Consider the following 18,961-nt stretch of genomic DNA (forward strand, 5'->3'; position numbering starts at 1 on the left):
ATGGAATGTCGGTCTTGATTACTTATTATGAACTAGTAAGGCGATCATCTATTAGCTGTGTGCGAAAAACTCGCCCAGCGTGTGGCTCGAACCCACGACCCTGAGATTAAGAGTCTCACGCTCTACCGACAGAGCTAGCCGGGCTGTGCAAGGTCAGAATTGATTACTGATTAAGAACATGTTAGACGATCAAGTATTCGATGAGAGCAAAATTTTCGCCCAGCGTCAGTCTTGAACCCACGACCCTGAGATTAAGAGTCTCATGCTGAACCGACTGAGCTAGCCGGGCGGTGGGTTGTAGGTCTTGATTAATTAATATGAACATGTAAGGCGATCATCTATTACCTGTGTGCCAAAAACTCGCCGATCGTTGGGCTCGAACCCACGAACCCGAGGTTAAGAGTCTCATGCTCTACCGACTGAGCTAACCGGGCTCTGCACTGTCAGAATTGACTACTTATTAAGAACATGTAAAACGATTATGTGTTCGATGTGAGCAAAATTCTCGCCCTGCGAGGGGCTCGAACCCACGACCCTGAGGTTAAGAGTCTCATGCTGTACCGACTGAGCTTGCCGGGCTGTGCAATGTGAGAATTGATTAATTATTAAGAACATGTAAGACGATCATATATTCGATGAGAGCGAAAAACTCGTCCAGCGAGTGGTCGAACTCACGTCCATGAGAATATGAGGTTCGTGCTCTACCGACTGGCCTAGCCGGGCTGTGTAACATTGGTCTTGTTTAATTATTAAAACATGTAAGACGATCATGTCTTAGATGACAGCGACAAAATTGGCCGGCGTGGTTGTCGAACCCACGACCCTGAGAGTAAGAGCCTCATGCCCTACCGACTGAGCTAGCCGAGAGCTGGAATGAAGGTCTTGATTACTTATTATGAACATGTAAGACGATCATCTACTAGTTGTGTGCGAAAAACTCGCCCACCGTGGGGCTCGAACCCACGACCCTGAGATTAAGAGTCTCATGCTCTACCGACTGAGCTAGCCGGGCTGTGCAAGGCCAGTATAGAATACTTATTAAGAACATGTAAGACAACCATGTGTTCGATGAGAGCAAAATTCTCGCCCAGCGTGGGGCCCGAACCCACGACCCTGAGATAAAGAGTCTCATGCTCTACCGACTGAGCTAGCCGGGCTGTGCAATATCACAATTGATTAATTATTTAGAACATGTAATGCGATCATATATTCGATGAGAGCAAAAAAGTCGAACAGCGTGTGGTCGAACCCACGACCCTGAGAGTAAGAGCCTCATGCCCTACCGACTGAGCTAGCCGAGAGCTGGAATGTCGGTCTTGATTACTTATTATGAACTAGTAAGGCGATCATCTATTAGCTGTGTGCGAAAACTCGCCCAGCGTGGGGCTCGAACCCACGACCCTGAGATTAAGAGTCTCATGCTCTACCGACTGAGCTAGCCGGGCTGCGCAAGGCCAGTATAGAATACTTATTAAGAACATGTAAGACGATCATGTGTTCGATGACAGCAAAATTCTCGCCCAGCGTGGGGCTCGAACCCACGACCCTGAGATTAAGAGTCTCATGGTCTACCGACTGAGCTAGCCGGGCTGTGCAATATCAGAATTGATTAATTATTTAGAACATGTAATGCGATCATATATTCGATGAGAGCAAAAAAGTCGAACAGCGTGTGGTGGAACTCACGTCCCTGAGATTATGAGTCTCGTGCTCTACCGACTGGGCTAGCCGGGCTGTGTAACATAGGTCTTGTTTACTTATTAAAAACATGTAAGAAGATCATGTGTTAGATGACGGCGAGAAAACCGCCCAGCGTGGGTGTCGAACCCACGACCCAGAGATTAAGAGCCTCATGCCGTACCGACTGAGGTAACCGGGCGGTGGAGTGTAGGTCTTGATTACTTATTATGAACATGTAAGACGATCATCTATTAGCTTCCTGCGAAAAACTCGCCCAGCGTGAGGCTCCAACCTTCGAGCCTGGGATTAAGGGTCAAATGCCCTACCGACTCAATTAGCCGGGCGGTGGGATGTAGGTCTTGATTACTTATTATGAACATGTAAAACAATCATCTGTTAGCTGTGTGCGAAAAAATCGAACAGCGTGCTTCTCGAACCCACGACCCTGAGGTTAAGAGACTCATGCTCTACCGACTGAGCTAGCCGGGCTGTGCAAGGTCAGAATAGATTACTTATTAAAAACATGTAAGACGACCTTGTGTTCGATGAGAGCAAAATTCTCGCCCAGCGTGTGGCTCGAGCCCACGACCATGAGATTAAGAGTCTCATGCACTACCGACTGAGCTAGCCGGGCTGTGAAAGGTCAGAATTGGTTACTTATTAAGAACTTGTAAGACGATCATGTATTCGACGAGTGTGTTCGAAATCATGTCCCTGAGATCATGAGTCTCGTGCTCTACCGACTGGGCTAGATTGGCTGTGTAAGATAGGTCTTGTTTACTTATTAAAAACATGTAAGAAGATCATGTGTTAGATGACGGCGAGAAAACTGCCGTGCGTGGGGCACGAACACATGACCCTGAGATTAAGAGTCTCGTGCTCTACCGTCTGAGCTAGCAGGGCTGGGCAAGGTCAGAATTGATTACTGATTAAGAACATGTTAGACGATCAAGTATTCGATGAGAGCAAAATTTTCGCCCAGCGTCAGTCTTGAACCCACGACCCTGAGGTTAAGAGTCTCATGCTGAGCCGACTGAGCTAGCCGGGCGGTGGGTTGTAGGTCTTGATTAATTAATATGAACATGTAAGGCGATCATCTATTACCTGTGTGCCAAAAACTCTCCGATCGTTGGGCTCGAACCCACGAACCCGAGGTTAAGAGTCTCATGCTCTACCGACTGAGCTAACCGGGCTCTGCACGGTCAGAATTGACTACTTATTAAGAACATGTAAAACGATTATGTGTTCGATGTGAGCAAAATTCTCGCCCTGCGAGGGGCTCGAACCCACGATCCTGAGGTTAAGAGTCTCATGCTGTACCGACTGAGCTTGCCGGGCTGTGCAATGTGAGAATTGATTACTTATTAGGAACATGTAAGACGATCATGTATTCGATGAGAGCGAAAAAATCGTCCAGCGTGTGGTCGAACTCACGTCCATGAGATTATGAGGTTCGTGCTCTACCGACTGGCCTAGACGGGCTGTGTAACATAGGTCTTGTTTACTTATTAAGAACATGTAAGACGATCATGTCTTAGATGACAGCGACAAAATTGTCTGGCGTGGTTGTCGAACCCACGACCCTGAGAGTAAGAGCCTCATGCCCTACCGACTGAGCTAGCCGGGAGGTGGAATGAAGGACTTGATTACTTATTATGAACATGTAAGACGATCATCTATTAGTTGTGTGCGAAAAACTCGCCCAGCGTGGGGCTCGAACCCACGACCCTGAGATTAAGAGTCTCATGCTCTACCGACTGAGCTAGCCGGGCTGTGCAAGGTCAGAATTGATTACTGATTAAGAACATGTTAGACGATCATGTATTCGATGAGAGCAAAATTTTCGTCCAGCGTGAGTCTCGAACCCACGATCTTGAGATTAAGGGTATCATGCTCAACCGAATGAGCTAGCCGGGCGGTGCAATTTCAGTTTTGATTACTTATTAAGATCATGTAAGCCGACCATGTAGAGGGTTAAGAGTTTAATGCTCTACCGACTGAGCTAGCCGGGCTCTGCACGGTCAGAATTGATTACTTATTAAGGACATTAACAGCCTGATGCCCTACCGACTGAGCTAGCCCGGCGGTGGGTTGTAGGTCTTGATTAATTAATATGAATATGTAAGGCGATAATCTGTTAGTTGTGTTCGAAAAACTCGCCCAGCGTAGGGCTCGAACCCACGACCCTGAGATTAAGAGTCTCATGCTCTACCGACTGAGCTAGCCGGGCTGTGCAAGGTCAGTATAGAATACTTATTAAGAACATGTAAGACGATCATGTGTTCGATGAGAGCAATATTCTCGCCCAGCGTGGGGCTCGAACCCACGACCCTGAGATTAAGAGTCTCATGCTCTACCGACTGAGCTAGCCGGGCTGTGCAAGGTGAGAATTGATTACTTATTAAGAACATGTAAGACGATCATGTGTTCGATGACAGCAGAATTCCCGCCCAGCGTGGGGATCGAACCCACGACCTTCAGATTAAGAGTCTCATGCTCTACCGACTGAGCTACCCGGGCTCTGCAACGTCAGAATTGGTTACTTATTAAGAACATGTAAGACGATCATGTCTTAGATGACAGCGACAAAATTGTCTGGCGTGGTTGTCGAACCCACGACCCTGAGAGTAAGAGCCTCATGCCCTACCGACTGAGCTAGCCGGGAGGTGGAATGAAGGTCTTGATTACTTATTATGAACATGTAAGACGATCATCTATTAGTTGTGTGCGAAAAACTCGCCCAGCGTGGGGCTCGAACCCACGACCCTGAGATTAAGAGTCTCATGCTCTACCGACTGAGCTTGCCGGGCTGTGCAAGGTCAGAATTGATTACTTATTAAGGACATTAACAGCCTGATGCCCTACCGACTGAGCTAGCCCGGTGGTGGGTTGTACGTCTTGATTAATTTATATGAACATGTAAGGCGATAATCTGTTAGTTGTGTTCGAAAAACTCGCCCAGCGTGGGGCTCGAACCCACGACCCTGAGATTAAGAGTCTCATGCTCTACCGACTGAGCTAGCCGGGCTGTGCAAGGTCAGTATAGAATACTTATTAAGAACATGTAAGACGATCATGTGTTCGATGAGAGCAATATTCTCGCCCAGCGTGGGGCTCGAACCCACGACCCTGAGATTAAGAGTCTCATGCTCTACCGACTGAGCTAGCCGGGCTGTGCAATATCAGAATTGATTAATTATTTAGAACATGTAATGCGATTATATATTAGATGAGAGCAAAAAACTCGAACAGCGTGTGGTCGAACTCTCGTCCCTGAGATTATGAGTGTCGTGCTCTACCGACTGGGCTAGCCGGGCTGTGTAACATAGGTCTTGTTTACTAATTAAGAACATGTAAGGCGATCATGTGTTAGATGACAGCGACAAAATTAGCCAGCGTGGGTGTCGACCCCGCGACCCTGAGATTAAGAGCCACATGCCCTTCCGACTGAGCTAGCCGGGCGATGGAATGTCGGTCTTGATTACTTATTATGAACATGTAAGACGATCATCTATTAGCTGTGTGCGTAAAACTCGCCCAGCGTGGAGCTCGAACCCACGACCCTGAGATTAAGAGTCTCATGCTCTACCGACTGAGCTAGCCGGGCTGTGCAAGGTGAGAATTGATTACTTATTAAGAACATGTAAGACGATCATGTGTTCGATGACAGCAGAATTCCCAACCAGCGTGGGGATCGAACCCACGACCTTCAGATTAAGAGTCTCATGCTCTACCGACTGAGCTACCCGGGCTCTGCAACGTCAGAATTGGTTACTTATTAAGAACATGTAAGACGATCATGTATTCGATGAGAGCGAAAAAATAGAACAGCGTGTGGTCGAACTCACGTCCCTGAGATTATGAGTCGCGTGCTCTACCGACTGGGCAAGGCGAGCTGTGTAACATAGGTCTTGTTTACTTATTAAGAACATGTAAGGCGATCATGTGTTAGATGACAGCGACAAAATAGGCCAGCGTGGGTGTCGAACCCACGACCCTGAGATTAAGAGCCTCATGCCGTACCGACTGAGGTAACCGGGCGGTGGATAGTAGGTCTTGATTACTTATTATGAACATGTAAGACGATCATCTATTAGCTTCCTGCGAAAAACTCGCCCAGCGTGAGGCTCCAACCTTAGAGCCTGAGGTTAAGAGACTCATGCTCTACCGACTGAATTAGCCGGGCGGTGGAATGTAGGTCTTGATTACGTATTATGAACATGTAAAACGATAATCTGTTAGCTGTGTGCGAAAAACTCGCCCAGCGTGGGGCTCGAACACACGACCCTGAGGTTAAGAGACTCATGCTCTACCGACTGAGCTAGCCGGGCTGTGGGTTGTAGGTCTTGATTAATTAATATGAACATGTAAGGCGATCATCTATTAGCTGTGTGCGAAAAATCGCCCATCGTTGGGCTCGAACCCACGACCCCAAGATTAAGAGTCTCATGCTCTACCGACTGAGCTAGCCGGGCTGTGCAAGGTCAGAATAGATTACTTATTAAAAACATGTAAGACGACCTTGTGTTCGATGAGAGCAAAATTCTCGCCCAGCGTGGGGCTCGAACCCACGACCCTGAGATTAAGAGTCTCATGCTCTACCGACTGAGCTAGCCGGGCTGTGCAAGGTCAGAATTGATTACTGATTAAGAACATGTTAGACGATCATGTATTCGATGAGATCAAAATTTTCGTCCAGCGTGAGTCTCGAACCCACGATCCTGAGATTAAGAGTATCATGGTCAACCGACTGAGCTAGCCGGGCGGTGGAATTTCAGTTTTGATTACTTATTAAGATCATGTAAGCCGACCATGTAGAGGGTTAAGAGTTTCATGCTCTACCGACTGAGCTAGCCGGGCTCTGCACGGTCAGAATTGATTAATTATTTAGAACATGTAATGCGATCATATATTCGATGAGAGCAAAAAACTCGAACAGCGTGTGGTCGAACTCACGTCCCTGAGATTATGAGTCTCGTGCTCTACCGACTGGGCTAGCCGGGCTGTGTAACATAGGTCTTGTTTACTTATTAAGAACATGTAAGGCGATCATGTGTTAGATGACAGCGACAAAATTAGCCAGCGTGGGTGTCGACCCCGCGACCCTGAGATTAAGAGCCACATGCCCTTCCGACTGAGCTAGCCGGGCGATGGAATGTCGGTCTTGATTACTTATTATGAACTAGTAAGGCGATCATCTATTAGCTGTGTGCGTAAAACTCGCCCAGCGTGGGGCTCGAACCCACGACCCTGAGAGAAAGAGCCTCATGCCCTACCGACTGAGCTAGCCGAGAGCTGGAATGAAGGTCTTGATTACTTATTATGAACATGTAAGACGATCATCTACTAGTTGTGTGCGAAAAACTCGCCCAGCGTGGGGCTCGAACCCACGACCCTGAGATTAAGAGTCTCATGCTCTACCGACTGAGCTAGCCGGGCTGTGCAAGGCCAGTATAGAATACTTATTAAGAACATGTAAGACGATCATGTGTCCGATGAGAGCAAAATTCTCGCCCAGCGTTGGGCTCGAACCCACGACCCTGAGATTAAGAGTCCCATGCTCTACCGACTGAGCTAGCCGGGCTGTGCAACATCAGAATTGATTAATTATTTAGAACATGTAATGCGATCATATATTCGATGAGAGCAAAAAAGTCGAACAGCGTGTGGTCGAACTCACGTCCCTGAGATTATGAGTCTCGTGCTCTACCGACTGGGCTAGCCGGGCTGTGTAACATAGGTCTTGTTTACTTATTAAGAACATGTAAGGCGATCATGTGTTAGATGACAGCGACAAAATTGGCCAGCGTGGGTGTCGACCCCACGACCCTGAGATTAAGAGCCACATGTCCTTCCGACTGAGCTAGCCAGGCGATGGAATGTCGGTCTTGATTACTTATTATGAACTAGTAAGGCGATCATCTATTAGCAGTGTGCGAAAAACTCGCCCAGCGAGGGGCTCGAACCCACGACCCTGAGATTAAGAGTCTCATGCTCTACCGACTGAGCTAGCCGGGCTGTGGGTTGTAGGTCTTGATTAATTAATATGAACATGTAAGGCGATCATCTATTAGCTGTGTGCGAAAAATCGCCCATCGTTGGGCTCGAACCCACGACCCCAAGATTAAGAGTCTCATGCTCTACCGACTGAGCTAGCCGGGCTGTGCAAGGTCTGTATAGAATACTTATTAAGAACATGTAAGACGATCATGTGTTCGATGAGAGCAAAATACTCGCCCAGCGTGAGGCTTGAACCCACGACCCTGAGATTAAGAGTCTCATGCTGAACCGACTGAGCTGGCCGGGCGGTACAATGTCGGTTTTGATTACTTTTTAAGAACATATAAGCCGATCATGTAGGGGGTTGAGAGTTTCATGCTCAACCGACTGAGCTATCCGGGCTCTGCACGGTCAGAATTGATTACATATTAAGGACATTAACAGCCTGATGCCCTACCGACTGAGCTAGCCCGGCGGTGGGTTGTAGGTCTTGATTAAGTAATATGAACATGTAAGGCGATCATCTATTACCTGTGTGCCAAAAACTCGCCCATCGTTGGGCTCGAACCCACGACCCCGAGGTTAAGAGTCTCATGCTCTACCGACTGAGCTAACCGGGCTCTGCACGGTCAGAATTGACTACTTATTAAGAACATGTAAAACGATTATGTGTTCGATGTGAGCAAAATTCTCGCCCTGCGAGGGGCTCGAACCTACGACCCTGAGGTTAAGAGTCTATTGGTGTACCGACTGAGCTTGCCGGGCTGTGCAATGTGAGAATTGATTATTTATTAAGAACATGTAAGACGACCATGTATTCGATGAGAGCGAAAAACTCGTCCAGCGTGTGGTCGAACTCACGTCCATGAGATTATGAGGTTCGTGCTCTACCGACCGGCCTAGCCGGGCTGTGTAACATAGGTCTTGTTTACTTATTAAGAACATGTAAGACGATCATGTCTTAGATGACAGCGACAAAATTGGCTGGCGTAATTGTCGAACCCACGACCCTGAGAGTAAGAGCCTCATGCCCTACCGACTGAGCTAGCCGGGACGTGGAATGAAGGTCTTGATTACTTATTATGAACATGTAAGACGATCATCTATGGGTTGTGTGCGAAAAACTCGCCCAGCGTGGGGCTCGAACCCACGACCCTGAGATTAAGAGTCTCATGCTCTACCGACTGAGCTAGCCGGGCTGTGCAAGGTCTGTATAGAATACTTATTAAGAACATGTAAGACGATCATGTGTTCGATGAGAGCAAAATACTCGCCCAGCGTGGGGCTCGAACCCACGACCCTGAGATTAAGAGTCTCATGCTCTACCGACTGAGCTAGCCGGGCTGCGCAAGGCCAGTATAGAATACTTATTAAGAACATGTAAGACGATCATGTGTTCGATGACAGCAAAATTCTCGCCCAGCGTGGGGCACGAACCCACGACCCTGAGATTAAGAGTCTCATGCTCTACCGACTGAGCTAGCCGGGCTGTGCAATATCAGAATTGATTAATTATTTAGAACATATAATGCCATCATATATTCGATGAGAGCAAAAAAGTCGAACACCGTGTGGCGGAACTCACGTCCCTGAGATTATGAGTCTCGTGCTCTACCGACTGGGCTAACCGGGCTGTGTAACATAGGTCTTGTTTACTTATTAAAAACATGTAAGAAGATCATGTGTTAGATGACGGCGAGAAAACCGCCCAGCGTGGGTGTCGAACCCACGACCCTGAGATTAAGAGCCTCATGCCGTACCGACTGAGGTAACCGGGCGGTGGAATGTAGGTCTTGATTACTTATTATGAACATGTAAGACGATCATCTATTAGCTTCCTGCGAAAAACTCGCCCAGCGTGAGGCTCCAACCTTCGAGCCTGGGATTAAGGGTCACATGCCCTACCGACTCAATTAGCCGGGCGGTGGGATGTAGGTCTTGATTACTTATTATGAACATGTAAAACAATCATCTGTTAGCTGTGTGCGAAAAAATCGCCCAGCGTGCGGCTCGAACCCACGACCCTGAGGTTAAGAGACTCATGCTCTACCGACTGAGCTAGCCGGGCTGTGCAAGGTCAGAATAGATTACTTATTAAAAACATGTAAGACGACCTTGTGTTCGATGAGAGCAAAATTCTCGCCCAGCGTGTGGCTCGAACCCACGACCCTGAGATTAAGAGTCTCATGCTCTACCGACTGAGCTAGCCGGGCTGTGCAAGGTCAGAATTGATTACTGATTAAGAACATGTTAGACGATCATGTATTCGATGAGAGCAAAATATTCGCCAAGCGTGAGTCACGAACCCACGATCCTGAGATTAAGAGTATCATGGTCAACCGACTGAGCTAGCCGGGCGGTGCAATTTCAGTTTTGATTACTTATTAAGATCATGTAAGCCGACCATGTAGAGGGTTAAGCGTTTCATGCTCTACCGACTGAGCTAGCCGGGCTGTGCAATGTCAGAATTGATTACTTATTAAGGACATTAACAGCCTGATGCCCTACCGACTGAGCTAGCCCGGCGGTGGGTTGTAGGTCTTGATTAATTAATATGAACATGTAAGGCGATCATCTATTAGATGTGCGCGAAAAATCGCCCATCGTGGGGCTCGAACCCACGACCCCACGATTAAGAGTCTCATGCTCTACCGACTGAGCTAGCCGGGCTCTGCACGGTCAGAATTGATTACTTTTTAAGAACATGTAAGACGATTATGTGTTCGATGACAGCAACATTCTCGCCCAGCGTTGGCTTGAACCCACGATCCTGAGATTAAGAGTCTCATGCTCTACCGACTGAGCTACCCGGGCTGCGCAATTTCAGAATTGGTTACTTATTAAGAACATGTAAGACGATCATGTATTCGACGAGTGTGGTCGAACTCATGTCCCTGAGATCATGAGTCTCGTGCTCTACCGACTGGGCTAGATTGGCTGTGTAAGATAGGTCTTGTTTACTTATTAAAAACATGTAAGAAGATCATGTGTTAGATGACGGCGAGAAAACCGCCCTGCGTGGGGCACGAACCCACGACCCTGAGATTAAGAGTCTCGTGCTCTACCGACTGAGCTAGCCGGGCTGTGCAAGGTCAGTATAGAATACTTATTAAGAACATGTAAGACGATCATGTGTTCGATGAGAGCAATATTCTCGCCCAGCGTGGGGCTCGAACCCACAACCCTTAGATTAAGAGTCTCATGCTCTGCCGACTGAGCTAGACGGGCTGTGCAATATCAGAATTGATTAATTATTTAGAACATGTAATGCGATCATATATTCGATGAGAGCAAAAAACTCGAACAGCGTGTGGTCGAACTCACGTCCCTGAGATTATGAGTCTCGTGCTCTACCGACTGGGCTAGCCGGGCTGTGTAACATAGGTCCTGTTTACTTATTAAGAACATGTAAGGCGATCATGTGTTAGATGACAGCGACAAAATTGGCCAGCGTGGGTGTCGACCCCGCGACCCTGAGATTAAGAGCCACATGCCCTTCCGACTGAGCTAGCCGGGCGATGGAATGTCGGTCTTGATTACTTATTATGAACTAGTAAGGCGATCATCTATTAGCTGTGTGCGAAAAACTCGCCCAGAGTGGGGCTCGAACCCACGACCCTGAGATTAAGAGTCTCATGCTCTACCGACTGAGCTAGCCGGGCTGTGCAAGGTAAGAATTGATTACTTATTAAGAACATGTGTCCGCCTCTGTGGTGTAGTGGTTAGCGTGCTTAGCTGCCACCCCCGGAGGTCCGGGTTCGATTCCCGGCTCTGCCACGAAATTTGAAAAGTGGTACGAGGGCTGGAACGGGGTCCACTCAGCCTCGGGAGGTCAACTGAGTAGAGATGGGTTCGATTCCCACCTCAGCCATCCTGGAAGTGGTTTTCCGTGGTTTCCCACTTCTCCTCCAGGCGAATGCCGGGATGGTACCTAACTTAAGGCCACGGCCGCTTCCTTCCCTCTTCCTTGCCTATCCCTTCCAATCTTCCCATCCCTCCACAAGGCCCCTGTTCAGCATAGCAGGTGAGGCCGCCTGGGCGAGGTACCGGTCATACTCCCCAGTTGTATCCCCCGACCAAGAGTCTGAAGCTCCAGGACACTGCCCCTGAGGCGGTAGAGGTGGGATCCCTCGCTAAGTCCGAGGGAAAAACCGAACCTGGAGGGTAAACAGATGATGATGATGATGATTAAGAACATGTAAGACGATCATGTGTTCGATGAGAGCAGAATTCTCGCCCAGCGTGGGGCTCGAACCCACGACCTTGAGATTAAGAGTCTCATGCTCTACCGACTGAGCTACCCGGGCTCTGCAACGTCAGAATTGGTTACTTATTAAGAACATGTAAGACGATCATGTATTAGATGAGAGCGAAAAAATAGAACAGCGTGTGGTCGAACTCACGTCCATGAGATTATGAGGTTAGTGCTCTACCGACTGGCCTAGCCGGGCTGTGTAACATAGGTCTTGTTTACTTATTAAGAACATGTAAGACGATCATTTGTTCGATGAGAGCAAAATACTCGCCCAGCGTGGGGCTCGAACCCACGACCCTGTGATTAAGAGTCTCAAGCTCTACCTACTGAGCTAGCCGGGCTGTGCAACATCAGAATTGATTAATTATTTAGAACATGTAATGCGATCATATATTCGATGAGAGCAAAAAAGTCGAACAGCGTGTGGTCGAACTCACGTCCCTCAGATTATGAGTCTCGTGCTCTACCGACTGGGCTAGCCGGGCTGTGTAACATAGGTCTTGTTTACTTATTAAGAACATGTAAGGCGATCATGTGTTAGATGACAGCGACAAAATTAGCCAGCGTGGGTGTCGACCCCGCGACCCTGAGATTAAGAGCCACATGCCCTTCCGACTGAGCTAGCCGGGCGGTGGAATGTCGGTCTTGATTACTTATTATGAACTAGTAAGGCGATCATCTATTAGCTGTGTGCGTAAAACTCGCCCAGCGTTGGGCTCGAACCCACGACCCTGAGAGAAAGAGCCTCATGCCCTACCGACTGAGCTAGCCGAGAGCTGGAATGAAGGTCTTGATTACTTATTATGAACATGTAAGACGATCATCTACTAGTTGTGTGCGAAAAACTCGCCCAGCGTGGGGCTCGAACCCACGACCCTGAGATTAAGAGTCTCATGCTCTACCGACTGAGCTAGCCGGGCTGTGCAAGGCCAGTATAGAATACTTATTAAGAACATGTAAGACGATCATGTGTCCGATGAGAGCAAAATTCTCGCCCAGCGTTGGGCTCGAACCCACGACCCTGAGATTAAGAGTCCCATGGTCTACCGACTGAGCTAGCCGGGCTGTGCAACATCAGAATTGATTAATTATTTAGAACATGTAATGCGATCATATATTCGATGAGAGCAAAAAAGTCGAACAGCGTGTGGTCGAATTCACGTCCCTGAGATTATGAGTCTCGTGCTCTACCGACTGGGCTAGCCGGGCTGTGTAACATAGGTCTTGTTTACATATTAAGAACATGTAAGGCGATCATGTGTTAGATGACAGCGACAAAATTGGCCAGCGTGGGTGTCGACCCCACGACCCTGAGATTAAGAGCCACATGTCCCTCCGACTGAGCTAGCCAGGCGATGGAATGTCGGTCTTGATTACTTATTATGAACTAGTAAGGCGATCAACTATTAGCAGTGTGCGAAAAACTCGCCCAGCGTGGGGCTCGAACCCACGACCCTGAGATTAAGAGTCTCATGCTCTACCGACTGAGCTAGCCGGGCTGTGCAAGGCCAGTATAGAATACTTATTAAGAACATGTAAGACGATCATGTGTTCGATAAGAGCAAAATTCTCGCCCAGCGTGGGGCTCGAACCCACGACCCTGAGATGAAGAGTCTCATGCTCTACCGACTGAGCTAGCCGGGCTGTGCAATATCAGAATTGATTAATTATTTAGAACATGTAATGCGATCATATATTCGATGAGAGCAAAAAAGTCGAACAGCGTGTGGTGGAACTCACGTCCCGGAGATTATGAGTCTCGTGCTCTACCGACTGGGCTAGCCGGGCTGTGTAACATAGGTCTTGTTTACTTATTAAAAACATGTAAGAAGATCATGTGTTAGATGACGGCGAGAAAACCGCCCAGCGTGGGTGTCGAACCCACGACCCTGAGATTAAGAGCCTCATGCCGTACCGACTGAGGTAACCGGGCGGTGGAATGTAGGTCTTGATTACTTATTATGAACATGTAAGACGATCATCTATTAGCTTCCTGCGAAAAACTCGCCCAGCGTGAGGCTCCAACCTTCGAGCCTGGGATTAAGGGTCACATGCCCTACCGACTGAATTAGCCGGGCGGTGGGATGTAGGTCTTGATTACTTATTATGAACATGTAAAACAATCATCTGTTAGCTGTGTGCGAAAAACTCGCCCAGCGTGCGGCTCGAACCCACGACCCTGAGGTTAAGAGTCTCATGCTCTACCGACTGAGCTAGCCGGGCTGTGCAAGGTCAGAATTGATTACTTATTAAGGACATTAACAGCCTGATGCCCTACCGACTGAGCAAGCCCGGCGGTGGGTTGTAGGTCTCGATTAATTAATATGAACATGTAAGGCGATTATCTATTACCTGTGTGCGAAAAATCGCCCATCGTGGGGCACGAACCCACGACCCAAATGTTAAGAGTCTCATTCTCTACCGACTGAGCTAGCCGGGCTCTGCACGGTCAGAATTGATTACTTATTAAGAACATGTAAGACGATTATGTGTTCGATGAGAGCAACATTCTCGCCCAGCGTTGGCTTGAACCCACGACCCTGAGATTAAGAGTCTCATGCTCTACCGACTGAGCTACCCGGGCTGCGCAATGTCAGAATTGGTTACTTATTAAGAACATGTAAGACGATCATGTATTCGACGAGTGTGGTCGAACTCATGTCCCTGAGATCATGAGTCTCGTGCTCTACCGACTGGGCTAGATTGGCTGTGTAAGATAGGTCTTGTTTACTTATTAAAAACATCTAAGAAGATCATGTGTTAGATGACGGCGAGAAAACTGCCGTGCGTGGGGCACGAACCCACGACCCTGAGATTAAGAGTCTCGTGCTCTACCGACTGAGCTAGCAGGGCTGGGCAAGGTCAGAATTGATTACTGATTAAGAACATGTTAGACGATCAAGTATTCGATGAGAGCAAAATTTTCGCCCAGCGTGAGGCTTGAACCCACGACCCTGAGATTAAGAGTCTCATGCTGAACCGACTGAGCTAGCCGGGCGGTACAATGTCGGTTTTGATTACTTTTTAAGAACATATAAGCCGATCATGTAGGGGGTTGAGAGTTTCATGCTCAACCGACTGAGCTATCCGGGCTCTGCACGGTCAGAATAGATTACTTATTAAGGACATTAACAGCCTGATGCCCTACCGACTGAGCTAGCCCGGCGGTGGGTTGTAGGTCTTGATTAAGTAATATGAACATGTAAGGCGATCATCTATTACCTGTGTGCCAAAAACCCGCCCATCGTTGGGCTCGAACCCACGACCCCGAGGTTAAGAGTCTCATGCTCTACCGACTGAGCTAACCGGGCTCTGCACGGTCAGAATTGACTACTTATTAAGAACATGTAAAACGATTATGTGTTCGATGTGAGCAAAATTCTCGCCCTGCGAGGGGCTCGAACCTACGACCCTGAGGTTAAGAGTCTATTGGTGTACCGACTGAGCTTGCCGGGCTGTGCAATGTGAGAATTGATTATTTATTAAGAACATGTAAGACGATCATGTATTCGATGAGAGCGAAAAACTCGTCCAGCGTGTGGGCGAACTCACGTCCATGAGATTATGAGGTTCGTGCTCTACCGACCGGCCTAGCCGGGCTGTGTAACATAGGTCTTGTTTACTTATTAAGAACATGTAAGACGATCATGTCTTAGATGACAGCGACAAAATTGGCTGGCGTTGTTGTCGAACCCACGACCCTGAGAGTAAGAGCCTCATGCCCTACCGACTGAGCTAGCCGGGACGTGGAATGAAGGTCTTGATTACTTATTATGAACATGTAAGACGATCATCTATTAGTTGTGTGCGAAAAACTCGCCCAGCGTGGGGCTCGAACCCACGACCCTGAGATTAAGAGTCTCATGCTCTACCGACTGAGCTAGCCGGGCTGTGCAAGGTCAGTATAGAATACTTATTAAGAACATGTAAGACGATCATGTGTTCGATGAGAGCAAAATACTCGCCCAGCGTGGGGCTCGAACCCACGACCCTGAGATTAAGAGTCTCATGCTCTACCGACTGAGCTAGCCGGGCTGCGCAAGTCCAGTATAGAATACTTATTAAGAACATGTAAGACGATCATGTGTTCGATGACAGCAAAATTGTCGCCCACCGTGGGGCTCGAACCCACGACCCTGAGATTAAGAGTCTCATGCTCTACCGACTGAGCTAGCCGGGCTGTGCAATATCAGAATTGATTAATTATTTAGAACATATAATGCCATCATATATTCGATGAGAGCAAAAAAGTCGAACAGCGTGTGGCGGAACTCACGTCCCTGAGATTATGAGTCTCGTGCTCTACCGACTGGGCTAGCCGGGCTGTGTAACATAGGTCTTGTTTACTTATTAAAAACATGTAAGAAGATCATGTGTTAGATGACGGCGAGAAAACCGCCCAGCGTGGGTGTCGAACCCACGACCCTGAGATTAAGAGCCTCATGCCGTACCGACTGAGGTAACCGGGCGGTGGAGTGTAGGTCTTGATTACTTATTATGAACATGTAAGACGATCATCTATTAGCTTCCTGCGAAAAACTCGCCCAGCGTGAGGCTCCAACCTTCGAGCCTGGGATTAAGGGTCACATGCCCTACCGACTCAATTAGCCGGGCGGTGGGATGTAGGTCTTGATTACTTATTATGAACATGTAAAACAATCATCTGTTAGCTGTGTGCGAAAAAATCGCCCAGCGTGCGGCTCGAACCCACGACCCTGAGGTTAAGAGACTCATGCTCTACCGACTGAGCTAGCCGGGCTGTGCAAGGTGAGAATAGATTACTTATTAAAAACATGTAAGACGACCTTGTGTTCGATGAGAGCAAAATTCTCGCCCAGCGTGTGGCTCGAACCCACGACCCTGAGATTAAGAGTCTCATGCTCTACCGACTGAGCTAGCCGGGCTGTGCAAGGTCAGAATTGATTACTGATTAAGAACATGTTAGACGATCATGTATTCGATGAGAGCAAAATATTCGCCAAGCGTGAGTCACGAACCCACGATCCTGAGATTAAGAGTATCATGGTCAACCGACTGAGCTAGCCGGGCGGTGCAATTTCAGTTTTGATTACTTATTAAGATCATGTAAGCCGACCATGTAGAGGGTTAAGTGTTTCATGCTCTACCGACTGAGCTAGCCGGGCTGTGCAATGTCAGAATTGATTACTTATTAAGGACATTAACAGCCTGATGCCCTACCGACTGAGCTAGCCCGGCGGTGGGTTGTAGGTCTTGATTAATTTATATGAACATGTAAGGCGATAATCTGTTAGTTGTGTTCGAAAAACTCGCCCAGCGTGGGGCTCGAACCCACGCCCCTAAGATTAAGAGTCTCATGCTCTACCGACTGAGCTAGCCGGGCTGTGCAAGGTCAGTATAGAATACTTATTAAGAACATGTAAGACGATCATGTGTTCGATGAGAGCAATATTCTCGCCCAGCGTGGGGCTCGAACCCACGACCCTGAGATTAAGAGTCTCATGCTCTACCGACTGAGCTAGCCGGGCTGTGCAATATCAGAATTGATTAATTATTTAGAACATGTAATGCGATTATATATTAGATGAGAGCAAAAAACTCGAACAGCGTGTGGTCGAACTCACGTCCCTGAGATTATGAGTGTCGTGCTCTACCGACTGGGCTAGCCGGGCTGTGTAACATAGGTCTTGTTTACTTATTAAGAACATGTAAGGCGATCATGTGTTAGATGACAGCGACAAAATTAGCCAGCGTGGGTGTCGACCCCGCGACCCTGAGATTAAGAGCCACATGCCCTTCCGACTGAGCTAGCCGGGCGATGGAATGTCGGTCTTGATTACTTATTATGAACTAGTAAGGCGATCATCTATTAGCTGTGTGCGTAAAACTCGCCCAGCGTGGGGCTCGAACCCACGACCCTGAGATTAAGAGTCTCATGCTCTAGCGACTGAGCTAGCCGGGCTGTGCAAGGTAAGAATTGATTACTTATTAAGAACATGTAAGACGATCATGTGTTCGATGACAGCAGAATTCTCGCCCAGCGTGGGGATCGAACCCACGACCTTCAGATTAAGAGTCTCATGCTCTACCGACTGAGCTACCCGGGCTCTGCAACGTCAGAATTGGTTACTTATTAAGAACATGTAAGACGATCATGTATTCGATGAGAGCGAAAAAATAGAACAGCGTGTGGTCGAACTCACGTCCCTGAGATTATGAGTCGCGTGCTCTACCGACTGGGCAAGGCGAGCTGTGTAACATAGGTCTTGTTTACTTATTAAGAACATGTAAGGCGATCATGTGTTAGATGACAGCGACAAAATAGGCCAGCGTGGGTGTCGAACCCACGACCCTGAGATTAAGAGCCTCATGCCGTACCGACTGAGGTAACCGGGCGGTGGATAGTAGGTCTTGATTACTTATTATGAACATGTAAGACGATCATCTATTAGCTTCCTGCGAAAAACTCGCCCAGCGTGAGGCTCCAACCTTCGAGCCTGAGGTTAAGAGACTCATGCTCTACCGACTGAATTAGCCGGGCGGTGGAATGTAGGTCTTGATTACGTATTATGAACATGTAAAACGATCATCTGTTAGCTGCGTGCGAAAAACTCGCCCAGCGTGGGGCTCGAACCCACGACCCTGAGGTTAAGAGACTCATGCTCTACCGACTGAGCTAGCCGGGCTGTGGGTTGTAGGTCTTGATTAATTAATATGAACATGTAAGGCGATCATCTATTAGCTGTGTGCGAAAAATCGCCCATCGTGGGGCTCGAACCCACGATCCTGAGATTAAGAGTATCATGCTCAACCGACTGAGCTAGCCGGGCGGTGCAATTTCAGTTTTGATTACTTATTAAGATCATGTACGCCGACCATGTAGAGGGTTAAGTGTTTCATGCTCTACCGACTGAGCTAGCCGGGCTGTGCAATGTCAGAATTGATTACTTATTGAGGACATTAACAGCCTGATGCCCTACCGACTGAGCTAGCCCGGCGGTGGGTTGTAGGTCTTGATTAATTAATATGAACATGTAAGGCGATCAT

At 48.0% G+C, this 18,961-nt stretch overlaps 34 non-coding genes across 34 annotated transcripts; all 34 read right to left on the reverse strand.

Annotated features, from left to right (window-relative positions):
- Positions 1-939: 939 nt before the first annotated feature.
- Positions 940-1,012, reverse strand: TRNAK-CUU (transfer RNA lysine (anticodon CUU)). The gene has a single exon. It is a non-coding gene; the product is annotated as a tRNA-Lys (tRNA).
- A 72-nt stretch (positions 1,013-1,084) lies between these two features.
- On the reverse strand, positions 1,085-1,157 carry TRNAK-CUU (transfer RNA lysine (anticodon CUU)). The gene has a single exon. It is a non-coding gene; the product is annotated as a tRNA-Lys (tRNA).
- A 215-nt stretch (positions 1,158-1,372) lies between these two features.
- On the reverse strand, positions 1,373-1,445 carry TRNAK-CUU (transfer RNA lysine (anticodon CUU)). The gene has a single exon. It is a non-coding gene; the product is annotated as a tRNA-Lys (tRNA).
- A 72-nt stretch (positions 1,446-1,517) lies between these two features.
- On the reverse strand, positions 1,518-1,590 carry TRNAK-CUU (transfer RNA lysine (anticodon CUU)). The gene has a single exon. It is a non-coding gene; the product is annotated as a tRNA-Lys (tRNA).
- A 1,789-nt stretch (positions 1,591-3,379) lies between these two features.
- Positions 3,380-3,452, reverse strand: TRNAK-CUU (transfer RNA lysine (anticodon CUU)). The gene has a single exon. It is a non-coding gene; the product is annotated as a tRNA-Lys (tRNA).
- A 385-nt stretch (positions 3,453-3,837) lies between these two features.
- Positions 3,838-3,910, reverse strand: TRNAK-CUU (transfer RNA lysine (anticodon CUU)). The gene has a single exon. It is a non-coding gene; the product is annotated as a tRNA-Lys (tRNA).
- A 72-nt stretch (positions 3,911-3,982) lies between these two features.
- Positions 3,983-4,055, reverse strand: TRNAK-CUU (transfer RNA lysine (anticodon CUU)). Its single transcript has one exon. It is a non-coding gene; the product is annotated as a tRNA-Lys (tRNA).
- Positions 4,056-4,127: 72 nt separating this feature from the next.
- TRNAK-CUU (transfer RNA lysine (anticodon CUU)) lies at positions 4,128-4,200 on the reverse strand. Its single transcript has one exon. It is a non-coding gene; the product is annotated as a tRNA-Lys (tRNA).
- Positions 4,201-4,417: 217 nt separating this feature from the next.
- On the reverse strand, positions 4,418-4,490 carry TRNAK-CUU (transfer RNA lysine (anticodon CUU)). The gene has a single exon. It is a non-coding gene; the product is annotated as a tRNA-Lys (tRNA).
- Positions 4,491-4,635: 145 nt separating this feature from the next.
- TRNAK-CUU (transfer RNA lysine (anticodon CUU)) lies at positions 4,636-4,708 on the reverse strand. Its single transcript has one exon. It is a non-coding gene; the product is annotated as a tRNA-Lys (tRNA).
- A 72-nt stretch (positions 4,709-4,780) lies between these two features.
- Positions 4,781-4,853, reverse strand: TRNAK-CUU (transfer RNA lysine (anticodon CUU)). Its single transcript has one exon. It is a non-coding gene; the product is annotated as a tRNA-Lys (tRNA).
- A 361-nt stretch (positions 4,854-5,214) lies between these two features.
- On the reverse strand, positions 5,215-5,287 carry TRNAK-CUU (transfer RNA lysine (anticodon CUU)). The gene has a single exon. It is a non-coding gene; the product is annotated as a tRNA-Lys (tRNA).
- Positions 5,288-6,227: 940 nt separating this feature from the next.
- TRNAK-CUU (transfer RNA lysine (anticodon CUU)) lies at positions 6,228-6,300 on the reverse strand. Its single transcript has one exon. It is a non-coding gene; the product is annotated as a tRNA-Lys (tRNA).
- A 746-nt stretch (positions 6,301-7,046) lies between these two features.
- TRNAK-CUU (transfer RNA lysine (anticodon CUU)) lies at positions 7,047-7,119 on the reverse strand. Its single transcript has one exon. It is a non-coding gene; the product is annotated as a tRNA-Lys (tRNA).
- Positions 7,120-7,625: 506 nt separating this feature from the next.
- Positions 7,626-7,698, reverse strand: TRNAK-CUU (transfer RNA lysine (anticodon CUU)). The gene has a single exon. It is a non-coding gene; the product is annotated as a tRNA-Lys (tRNA).
- A 1,108-nt stretch (positions 7,699-8,806) lies between these two features.
- On the reverse strand, positions 8,807-8,879 carry TRNAK-CUU (transfer RNA lysine (anticodon CUU)). Its single transcript has one exon. It is a non-coding gene; the product is annotated as a tRNA-Lys (tRNA).
- Positions 8,880-8,951: 72 nt separating this feature from the next.
- TRNAK-CUU (transfer RNA lysine (anticodon CUU)) lies at positions 8,952-9,024 on the reverse strand. Its single transcript has one exon. It is a non-coding gene; the product is annotated as a tRNA-Lys (tRNA).
- Positions 9,025-9,096: 72 nt separating this feature from the next.
- TRNAK-CUU (transfer RNA lysine (anticodon CUU)) lies at positions 9,097-9,169 on the reverse strand. The gene has a single exon. It is a non-coding gene; the product is annotated as a tRNA-Lys (tRNA).
- Positions 9,170-9,820: 651 nt separating this feature from the next.
- TRNAK-CUU (transfer RNA lysine (anticodon CUU)) lies at positions 9,821-9,893 on the reverse strand. The gene has a single exon. It is a non-coding gene; the product is annotated as a tRNA-Lys (tRNA).
- Positions 9,894-11,269: 1,376 nt separating this feature from the next.
- On the reverse strand, positions 11,270-11,342 carry TRNAK-CUU (transfer RNA lysine (anticodon CUU)). Its single transcript has one exon. It is a non-coding gene; the product is annotated as a tRNA-Lys (tRNA).
- Positions 11,343-11,914: 572 nt separating this feature from the next.
- TRNAK-CUU (transfer RNA lysine (anticodon CUU)) lies at positions 11,915-11,987 on the reverse strand. The gene has a single exon. It is a non-coding gene; the product is annotated as a tRNA-Lys (tRNA).
- Positions 11,988-12,203: 216 nt separating this feature from the next.
- Positions 12,204-12,276, reverse strand: TRNAK-CUU (transfer RNA lysine (anticodon CUU)). The gene has a single exon. It is a non-coding gene; the product is annotated as a tRNA-Lys (tRNA).
- Positions 12,277-12,782: 506 nt separating this feature from the next.
- TRNAK-CUU (transfer RNA lysine (anticodon CUU)) lies at positions 12,783-12,855 on the reverse strand. The gene has a single exon. It is a non-coding gene; the product is annotated as a tRNA-Lys (tRNA).
- A 506-nt stretch (positions 12,856-13,361) lies between these two features.
- TRNAK-CUU (transfer RNA lysine (anticodon CUU)) lies at positions 13,362-13,434 on the reverse strand. The gene has a single exon. It is a non-coding gene; the product is annotated as a tRNA-Lys (tRNA).
- A 72-nt stretch (positions 13,435-13,506) lies between these two features.
- Positions 13,507-13,579, reverse strand: TRNAK-CUU (transfer RNA lysine (anticodon CUU)). The gene has a single exon. It is a non-coding gene; the product is annotated as a tRNA-Lys (tRNA).
- A 2,173-nt stretch (positions 13,580-15,752) lies between these two features.
- TRNAK-CUU (transfer RNA lysine (anticodon CUU)) lies at positions 15,753-15,825 on the reverse strand. The gene has a single exon. It is a non-coding gene; the product is annotated as a tRNA-Lys (tRNA).
- A 72-nt stretch (positions 15,826-15,897) lies between these two features.
- On the reverse strand, positions 15,898-15,970 carry TRNAK-CUU (transfer RNA lysine (anticodon CUU)). Its single transcript has one exon. It is a non-coding gene; the product is annotated as a tRNA-Lys (tRNA).
- A 72-nt stretch (positions 15,971-16,042) lies between these two features.
- On the reverse strand, positions 16,043-16,115 carry TRNAK-CUU (transfer RNA lysine (anticodon CUU)). Its single transcript has one exon. It is a non-coding gene; the product is annotated as a tRNA-Lys (tRNA).
- Positions 16,116-16,766: 651 nt separating this feature from the next.
- Positions 16,767-16,839, reverse strand: TRNAK-CUU (transfer RNA lysine (anticodon CUU)). Its single transcript has one exon. It is a non-coding gene; the product is annotated as a tRNA-Lys (tRNA).
- Positions 16,840-17,224: 385 nt separating this feature from the next.
- Positions 17,225-17,297, reverse strand: TRNAK-CUU (transfer RNA lysine (anticodon CUU)). The gene has a single exon. It is a non-coding gene; the product is annotated as a tRNA-Lys (tRNA).
- Positions 17,298-17,369: 72 nt separating this feature from the next.
- TRNAK-CUU (transfer RNA lysine (anticodon CUU)) lies at positions 17,370-17,442 on the reverse strand. Its single transcript has one exon. It is a non-coding gene; the product is annotated as a tRNA-Lys (tRNA).
- A 361-nt stretch (positions 17,443-17,803) lies between these two features.
- TRNAK-CUU (transfer RNA lysine (anticodon CUU)) lies at positions 17,804-17,876 on the reverse strand. The gene has a single exon. It is a non-coding gene; the product is annotated as a tRNA-Lys (tRNA).
- Positions 17,877-17,948: 72 nt separating this feature from the next.
- TRNAK-CUU (transfer RNA lysine (anticodon CUU)) lies at positions 17,949-18,021 on the reverse strand. The gene has a single exon. It is a non-coding gene; the product is annotated as a tRNA-Lys (tRNA).
- A 506-nt stretch (positions 18,022-18,527) lies between these two features.
- TRNAK-CUU (transfer RNA lysine (anticodon CUU)) lies at positions 18,528-18,600 on the reverse strand. Its single transcript has one exon. It is a non-coding gene; the product is annotated as a tRNA-Lys (tRNA).
- Between the last annotated feature and the right edge of the window lie 361 nt (positions 18,601-18,961).

Source organism: Anabrus simplex, chromosome 7 (genome assembly GCF_040414725.1).
Source record: "Anabrus simplex isolate iqAnaSimp1 chromosome 7, ASM4041472v1, whole genome shotgun sequence".
NCBI classification, from domain to species: domain Eukaryota; kingdom Metazoa; phylum Arthropoda; class Insecta; order Orthoptera; family Tettigoniidae; genus Anabrus; species Anabrus simplex.